At 47.6% G+C, this 9,473-nt stretch overlaps 1 non-coding gene across 1 annotated transcript; it reads left to right on the top strand.

Moving 5' to 3' along the window:
* The first annotated feature begins 8,697 nt into the window (after window positions 1–8,697).
* Window positions 8,698–8,804, top strand: LOC140737442 (U6 spliceosomal RNA). The gene has a single exon (XR_012101145.1). It is a non-coding gene; the product is annotated as a U6 spliceosomal RNA (small nuclear RNA).
* Window positions 8,805–9,473: the final 669 nt, after the last annotated feature.

The following is a 9,473-nucleotide window of genomic DNA, read 5'->3' as shown; positions in this document are numbered from 1 at the left end:
TGGAAGCTTGTTCCACACAGCTACCACTCTCTCAGGAAAGAAAATCCCCCTCATATTACCCCTAAACTTTTGCCCCCTAACTCTCAACTCATGTCCTCTTGTTTGAATATCCCCTACTCTCAATGGAAAAAGCCTATCCACGCCAACTCTATCTATCCCCCTCATAATTTTCAATACCTCTATCAAGTCCCCCCCTCAACCTTCTATGCTCCAAAGAATAAAGACCTGACTTGTTCAACCTTTCTCTATACAGAACATCAATACATAACATCCACCAATTCTCATTCATCAATCCTGTGTCAGTACCACCAGTTGAGCTCCGTCTTTTTGTGTGTTTTCCCCAGCCGTCAGTCTGTGGTTTTGTATTGCCATGTGCTCCTGTTCTACTCCGGCCCCTGTATTACTAAGTACTCCACCTCTCACCTGTTTCTCATTATTACTTGTATTGCTGCCACCCGTGTCTCATTGTGCTCCACCTATTATCTGCCTCCCTGTTTATTGCTCGGTATATTTTAGTCCTGTGTTTTCAACTGTTGCCAGATTGTGCCAGTGAGTTTTCCTGAGCCTTCCAGTATTCATATCTGTACTCTGTCCGTCCAAATATCGACTCTGCCTGTTTTCTGATTCTGGTTTTTGGATTTCTCTGGATGTTTTGATCTCTGCCTGAACTTTGACGCCGACTTTGTTTCCACCTTGGGATTTGTTACTCAATTAATATTGTTATGTGACCACAGTTTCATACTGTCGGTGACACTCTAACACGCTTTGATAAGGTGGGGCTATGACATCAGTATAACAAACTGCGACAGATCGCTGAGACTTTCAGTTCAGAAGAAGAGAGAGAGAGAGAGAGAGGAAGTTTGGACTGCAAGCTGCTGGCAGTAGTTTGATACAGTATGGGTAAAGTCTGATCCTTTCTCATGCCCAAAAGATAGGGTTGATCAATGGCACACCGTGCACACTGAATGTGTGACTGCCACTTTGGATGATCCATATGTGGATTTTGTTAGAGTATCCTGTGGAACCACTGTTGTTAACCCTTACCTGGATTTGGGTGTGCTATGTGGTAACCACTTGAGTGAAGGGATATTCTGTGACTGTCACCTTGTGATATTTCTACGTGGATTTTGGGACGACTCGATGGATAAGATCTTCAGTGACTGTTACTTTGTTTACCTAGCGTGGAATCTGTGGAATTCTTTGCAATTGCTCCCTCTCTACATTTTAACATGGATTTACAAATCTCTCCCATCATTTATTCCGTGGATTACTGGACCTTTTCTAGTTTGCCAACTTAAGACTTTGAGAACTGTCCCTAAGCTTGACTGTTTGGGAGCCACACAAACACAAACACAAACACACACTTAACACTTTTAACTTTCATTTATTTTGTATAATTTTCTATATTCTTAGGTAGATACTAATAAAGATAGTGGTTTTAACTTCAAAATCTGTCTCAATTTATGATCTATTGCTGCTGGTACATAATAAAATTTGGGGCTCATCCAGGATATGAACAGAATTGGGGCTTATTGATTGATTATCGATCTGATTGGTTATCTCCCTTTTAGTTGACTTATGTGTGGAAACCAGCAGTAATGGATATTAATGCATTTCTGACATTGCCAACCCCTAAGGTATTAGGGGATGACAGAAACTGGACTCCCTGCAGTTTGCGTACCACCGCTCAACAGACAACGCCATTGCCATCACCTTCCACCTGGCCCTAACCCACCTGGACAAAAAAGGTACATACGTTCGAATGCTGTTCATAGACCAGTTCAGCATTCAACACAATCATCCCTCAGAAACTGATTGGAAAGCTGAGCCTACTGGGCCTGAACACCTCCCTCTGCAACTGAATCCTAGACTTCCTGACTGGGAGACCTCAGTCAGTCCGGATTGGGAGCAGCATCTCCAACACCATCACACTGAGCACGGGGGGCCCCCAGGGCTGTGTGCTCAGTCCACTGCTGTTCACTCTGCTGACCCACGACTGTGCTGCAACACACAGCTCGAACCACATCATCAAGTTTGCCGATGACACAACTGTGGTGGGTCTCATCAGCAAGAACGACGAGTCAGCTTACAGAGAGGAGGTGCAGTGGCTAACGGACTGGTGCAGAGCCAACAACCTGTCTCTGAATGTGAACAAAACAAAAGAGATGGTTGTTGACTTCAGGAGGGCACGGAGTGACCACTCCCCACTGAACATCAACGGCTCCTCGGTAGAGATTGTAAAGAGCACCAAATTTCTTGGTGTTCACCTGGCGGAGAATCTCACCTGGTCCCTCAACACCAGCTCCATAGCAAAGAAAGCCCAGCAGCGTCTCTACTTGTCTCTACTTTCTGCGAAGGCTGAGGAAAGTCCATCTCCCAGCCCCTATCCTCATCACATTCTACAGGGGTTGTATTGAGAGCATCCTGAACAGCTGCATCACTGCCTGGTTCAGAAATTGCTCCATCTTATTGTAATGAGAATATTATTAAAAGTAAGTTAATACGAATCGGGGAGCTGTTGGTAGCAAGAGGCGGGATCCGGGGTTGGCGGGGTCTTTACTTCTGCTCTTTTTACTCCCAGTATGTATTGTATATAGTTCCTCCACCCATGCCGCACGAGGTACCTGGAAGCCTCTGTATTGTAAATACCATTTGCCGTCCCAGATGAAGATGCTCTTTTGGCCATCAAGTTGTCGAGTGGTCTTTTTGTAAAGTAGAAGTCACCACATATTTTTGGCGATGAGGTAAACTGGTTTTGTGGACAGGTCGGCCCCGATTTCGATCAGGAACTGTGAGCGGGCGAGGAATCTCGTGTTCGGAACGGTCGGTGTGTTCGACGAGCAAATCGAGGAGTGGCCGGAGTACGAGGGAAGGTTGGGCCACTTTTTCCTCTGCTAATGGAATTACTGAGGAGGCTAAGAAGTGCTCTATTCTCCTGAGTGTGTGTAGGGCAAAGATGTACAAGCTGATATGGAACCGCGGAAACCAGGAGAAATTCCATACGATGAACTGGTCAAGCTCGTGGGGTACCACCACAATCTGAAGCCTTCAATGATAGTTCAACGGTTCAAGTTTCACAGCCATGTCCGGAAGCCAGGTCAGTCTGTGGGCGGTTTTCTGGCCGAGCTTCGGCAGCCGTCGGAGCATTGCGATTTCGGAGCCGTGTTGGATGACATGCTCCGTGATAGATTAGATAGATAGATAGATACTTTATTCATCCCCATGGGGAAATTCAACTTTTTTCCAATGTCCCATACACTTGTTGTAGCAAAACTAATTACATACAATACTTAACTCAGTAAAAAATATGATATGCATCTAAATCACTATCTCAAAAAGCATTAATAATAGCTTTTAAAAAGTTCTTAAGTCCTGGCGGTTGAATTGTAAAGCCTAATGGCATTGGGGAGTATTGACCTCTTCATCCTGTCTGAGGAGCATTGCATCGATAGTAACCTGTCGCTGAAACTGCTTCTCTGTCTCTGGATGGTGCTATGTAGAGGATGTTCAGAGTTATCCATAATTGACCGTAGCCTACTCAGCGCCCTTCGCTCAGCTACCGATGTTATACTCTCCAGTACTTTGCCCACGACAGAGCCCGCCTTCCTTACCAGCTTATTAAGACGTGAGGTGTCCCTCTTCTTAATGCTTCCTCCCCAACACGCCACCACAAAGAAGAGGGCGGTTTCCACAACTGACCTATAGAACATCTTCAGCATCTCACTACAGACATTGAATGACGCCAACCTTCTAAGGAAGTACAGTCGACTCTGTGCCTTCCTGCACAAGGCATCTGTGTTGGCAGTCCAGTCTAGCTTCTCGTCTAACTGTACTCCCAGATACTTGTAGGTCTTAACCTGCTCCACACATTCTCCATTAATGATCACTGGCTCCATATGAGGCCTAGATCTCCTAAAGTCCACCACCATCTCCTTGGTCTTGGTGATATTGAGACGCAGGTAGTTTGAGTTGCACCATATCACAAAGTCCTGTATCAGTTTCCTATACTCCTCCTCCTGTCCATTCCTGACACACCCCACTATGGCCGTGTCATCAGCGAACTTCTGCACATGGCAGGACTCTGAGTTATATTGGAAGTCTGATGTGTACAGGGTGAACAGGACCGGAGAGAGTACGGTTCCCTGCGGCGCTCCTGTGCTGCTGACCACCGTGTCAGACCTACAGTCTCCCAACCGCACATACTGAGGTCTATCTGTCAAGTAGTCCACTATCCAATCCACCATGTGAGAGTCTACTCCCATCTCCGTTAGTTTGTGCCTTAAGATCTTGGGCTGGATGGTGTTAAAGGCACTAGAGAAGTCAAGGAATGTAATCCTCACAGCACAACTGACCCCATCTAGGTGAGAGAGTGATTTGTGCAGCAAATACGTGATAGCATCCTCCACTCCCACCTTCTCCTTATACGCAAACTGAAGAGGATCCTGGGCGTGCCTGGTTTGTGGCCTCAGATTCTGTATTATCAGCCGCTCCATGGTCTTCATCACGTGCGACGTCAAGGCAACAGGTCTGAAATCATTCAACTCCTTTGGTTGTGGTTTCTTCGGTACCGGGACAATACAGGATGTTTTCCACTGTCTGGGTACTCTTCTCTGCTCCAGGCTCATGTTGAAGATGCGCTGTAGTGGTTCTCCCAGCTCAGTCACACAGGCCCTCAGTAATCGTGGGGAAACTCCATCCGGTCCAGCCGCCTTGCTGGTACAGATCTTCCTCAGTTGACCTCAGATTAGTATACAGCATTAATAATGATGCCGTACAATGCCGCTTGTTGGGGAAAACCCCTCCGTTGACTTTCAAGACAGCCCTCAAGATTGCTCAAGGCATGGAGTTGGCTGCTAATAATGCCAAGGATATACAGAAAGGATATCGGGGGGGTTGCAGTCGACGGCAGTGCTCCAAGTCAGGAGGGAGACTGGTGGACAGGAAAAGCGGGTGGAATGTTTTCAGTGTGGAGGAACGCACTATGCAAATGTTTGTAAATTCAAAGATACTGTCTGCCATGCTTCAAGCAAGAAAGGACATTTAGCTAAACAGTGCAGGAGCATAAAGGGTAAGGTTAAGCCTGGGCAGGGGAAAGCTCAACAGACTCAGGCAGCCACACACCACCTGGGAGAAGCAGACGAGGAGGCAGCGTGTGCCTGCAACATGTTTGGGGTGGAAACCGATGAGGGACCGCCTGAACCATATTATGTCACAGTCACTGTCAAGGGAAAGGACATTAAGTTCGAGATTGATTCAGGGGCTACTGCATCGGTCATTAGTGAAGAGACCTACAGGAGGACATGGGGATCCAACCTGCCTCCCATCAGACCATCTAAGCTCCAACTCAGGACCTATACGGGGCAGCCCATATCTCATTTAGGAGTGTTATATGTGGATATTTCAGCCAGGGGCCAGAAGGCTGAAGCCAGGCTGGTGATAGCTAAGGGCAGTGGGCCCAGTCTTTTGGGCCGCGATTGGCTTCGCAAAATCCAGCTCAACTGGCATTAAATTAAGTATGCACGCACGATGAAGGACATTCTGCAGTGGTACAGTGACATTTTCAGGGACGAGCTGGGCACACTGAGGGGTGTGACCATGAAACTCTATGTCGACCCTGAGGCCACACCACGTTTTTTTTAAGCCCAGGTCGGTGCCCTATGCCATGAAAGGCAAAGTCGAGGCGGAGCTGGTACATTTACAGGGGCTGGGCATCATTGAGCTCGTCCAGTTTTCAAGGTGGGCGGCTCCAATTGTCCCAGTTTTGAAGGCGGATAAAACGGTGAGGATATGTGGGGACTACAAGCTTACGGTGAATCAAGTCTCTAAGCTGGAGGAGTACCCATTGCCACGGGTGGATGACCTGTTTGCGACCCTGTCAGGGGGTAAACTGTTCATAAAGCTGGACATGAGCCACGCCTACCAACAGCTGCTGCTCGACGAGGATTCAAAGGAGTACATCACAATCAATACGCACAAGGGATTATTCAAATACAATCGCCTGGTGTTTGGAGTGGCATCTAGCCCCACCATTTTCCAAAGGACAATGGACTCTTTGCTGCAGGGGATTCCGCACGTAGCAGTGTATCTTGATGATATTTTGATCACAGAAGCCACAGAGGGGGAGCATCTGGCTAATTTAGAACAGGTGCTGAAGAGACTCTCAGATGCAGGGCTGCGGTAGAAACGCGGAAAATGTGTGTTCCTGGCTCTGAGTGTGACCTACCCGGGACACAAGATTACAGCTGAGGGGCTTTGCCCAGTGGAGGAGAAAGTGAGAGCTATTAAGGCGGCCCCAAGCCCCTAGAGCGTCACTGAATTCAGATCATTTTTGGGCATGGTGAGTTATTATGGCAAGTTTCTTCCGGACCTCTCAAAGGTTTTGGCCCCACTGTATAAGCTGCTTCACAATGACACTAAGTGGCGGTGGGGTGAAGAGCAGGAGGAAGCTTTCAAGGAAGTAAAATATCTCCTCCACTCAGGGAAGCTGCTAGTTCACTATGACCCCGACAAGGCGATCACCCTTTCATGCGACGCTTCGCCCTATGGAGTCGGGGCAGTTCTCTCACACGTAATGGAGGACCGTTCAGAGAAGCCTATTGGTTTTGCTTCACGTACCCTGACGGCTGTTGAGAAGGGATATTCACAGCTAGACAAAGAAGGTCTGGCCATTGTTTTTGTGGTCAAACGTTTTCATCAGTACCTCTACGGACATCCATTCACATTTTATACGGACCATAAACCACTGATGAGTCTTTTTAGGGAGACCAGATGCATCCCACCGCTAGCCTCAGCCAGGATACAGCGTTGGGCTCTCACATTGTCAGCCTACCAGTATATTATCGTGTACAGAGCGGGTGGGGATAATGCAAACGCCGATGCGCTGAGTCGACTCCCTTTACCTGAGATGCTGTTACTACATATGTGCCTCCAGAGACTGTTTTCATCGGAGAGGCTGTCCACGACACCTGTAAAGGCAACCCAGATCAAGCAATGGACAGAGAGGGACCCAGGCCTGTCTCAAGTCAAGACTTTCCTTTTACAAGGTTGGCCCAGAGTTGTGGAAGGAGAGGAACTGAGACCTTATGCCAAACGCAAGACAGAACTGAGTCTGCAGGATGGCTGCATTTTCTGGGGGGCGGAGTCATCGTGCCTCCCCCGGGCCGTTCACAGATTGTGGAGGAAATTCATGAGACTCACCCAGGGGTGTCTCGAATGAAAAGCCTGGCAAGATCCTACGTCTGGTGGCCGAGAATGGATCAGGATCTGGAGGACAAGGTAAAATCATGCATGCAATGTCAGACTAATCAGAACATGCCACCACCAGCTCCTTTGCACCCATGGGAGTGGCCAGTCTACCCCTGGTCTAGGCTACATTTGGACTTTGCTGGCCCTTTTATGGGACAGATGTTTCTTATAATGGTAGATGCGCATTCCAAATGGATTGAAGCTCACATCATGAGCAACATCACAGCCCTCTCAACTATAGACAAACTCAGGCAAGTGTTTGCAGCCCACGGGTTGCCTGACATTCTGGTCACTGATAATGGCCCGACGTTCACCAGTGAGCTGTTCGGTGAGTTCATGCAGCAGAACGGCATTCATCACATTCGGACGGCCCCTTTCCACCCAGCCTTAAATGGTTTGGCTGAGCGGGCTGTTCAGACAGTGAAGGAAGGCCTGAAGCGGATGACAGGGGACTCTCTTAGTACCCGGCTTTCACGTTCCTGTTTAAATACCGCCTCACTCCACAGACTACGACTGCACGCACTCCAGCAGAGATGCTGATGGGGCGTAGGCCCAAGTCAGGATTGGACCTGCTGCGCCCGGACATGAAGGCAAAAATTGAGAGAAAGCAGGAAAAGCAGAAGGAGGGACATGATCAACATGCGCGAGACAGACAGTTAGAACCGGATGACATTGTCTATGTGAGAAACAATCAGCAATGGCTACCTGGTGTTATTCTTAAGCAGAGTGGTCCAGTCTCCTATGTTGTTAAGCTGACTGATGGGTGTGTTTTCCACAGACATCAGGACCATGTGCACCTGCGTCATGATTCCGGCTCAGAGGTAGACAGTTCCATGGAGTTTCCAATGGTGAGACAGACTACTGGGGAAGCATGTCCACCAGTGACTTTGCTAGAGGGAAGCACACTGGCAGAGGGGGAAGAGTCCCCTGAAGAAGATGGACATTTTCATGTGGACACACAGACCCCTCTCGTGTTCCCAACACTTGAGCCACACAAAACATCCTCACCAGCGGTGCCTGCTGGTCACCGGGGGTAGTGCGTAGATCGCAGCGCCCTCACAAACCTCCTGACAGACTGAATCTTTGATTGGATAGTTTCTTTTGTTGTTAGATTGAATGTTGAATTTGCCATGCTTTTTTTTAGGTGTTTTTGTATTGGTAACCTGTTGCTAATGATACCACTGTTTTTACTTCCCAGTTCTTCTATATTTGGGGAATGTTGGATTTTAAAGGGGGAGAAGTGTTGTAATGTGAGTATTATTAAAAGTAAGTTAATACTAGTCAGGGAGCTGTTGGTAGCAAGAGGCGGGATCCAAGGTTGGCGGGGTCTTTTCTTCCGCTCTTTTTACTCCCAGTATGCATTGTATATAGTCCTCCACCCACGCCGCACGAGGTACCTAGAAGCCTCTGTATTGTAAATATCATTTGCCATCCCAGATAAAGATGCTCTTTGTGCTCGCTTCGACAGCACATATACTAAAATTGGAATGATACAGAGAATATTAGCATGGCCCCTGCGCAAGGATGACACGCAAATTCGTGAAGCATTCCATAAAAAAAAAGAAAAAAAAAGATGCTCTTTTGGCCATTAAGTTGTCGAGTGGTCTTTTTGTAAAGTAAAAGTTACCACACATCTCGGATCGCAAGACCCTGCAGTGGATAATGAGGTCAGCTGAGAAGATCATCGGTATCTCTCTTCTTGCCATCACGGACATTTACACCACACGCTACATCCGCAAAGGAAACAGCATTATCAAGGACCCCACACACCCCTCATACAAACTCCTCTCCCTCCTGCGGTCTGGGAAAAGGCACCGAAGCATTCAGGCTGTCACGACCAGACTGTGTAACAGTTTCTTCCCCCAAGCTATCAGACTCCTCAATACCCAGAGCCTGGACTGACACCTTACTGCCCTATTGTCCTGTTTATTATTTATTGTAATGCCTGCACTGTTTTGTGCACTTTACGCAGTCCTGGGTAGGTCTGTTGTCTAGTGTTTTTTTGTTCTGTGTTGTTTTTTACGTAGTTCAGTCTAGTTTTTGTACTGTGTCATGTAACACCATGGTCCTGAAAAAACGTCTCGTTTTTACTATGTACTGTACCAGCAGTTACGGTCGAAATGACAATAAAAGTGACTTGACTTGACTTGACTTGACTTGAAAGGACAATTTGTTGGCCATTGCTAAAAAGCTGGAACTTACTGAGGTAAAGCCGGCTATGAAAAAGG

This window comes from Hemitrygon akajei, chromosome 12, assembly GCF_048418815.1.
Source record: "Hemitrygon akajei chromosome 12, sHemAka1.3, whole genome shotgun sequence".
NCBI classification, from domain to species: domain Eukaryota; kingdom Metazoa; phylum Chordata; class Chondrichthyes; order Myliobatiformes; family Dasyatidae; genus Hemitrygon; species Hemitrygon akajei.
This window is presented reverse-complemented; position numbering and strand designations above follow the sequence as displayed.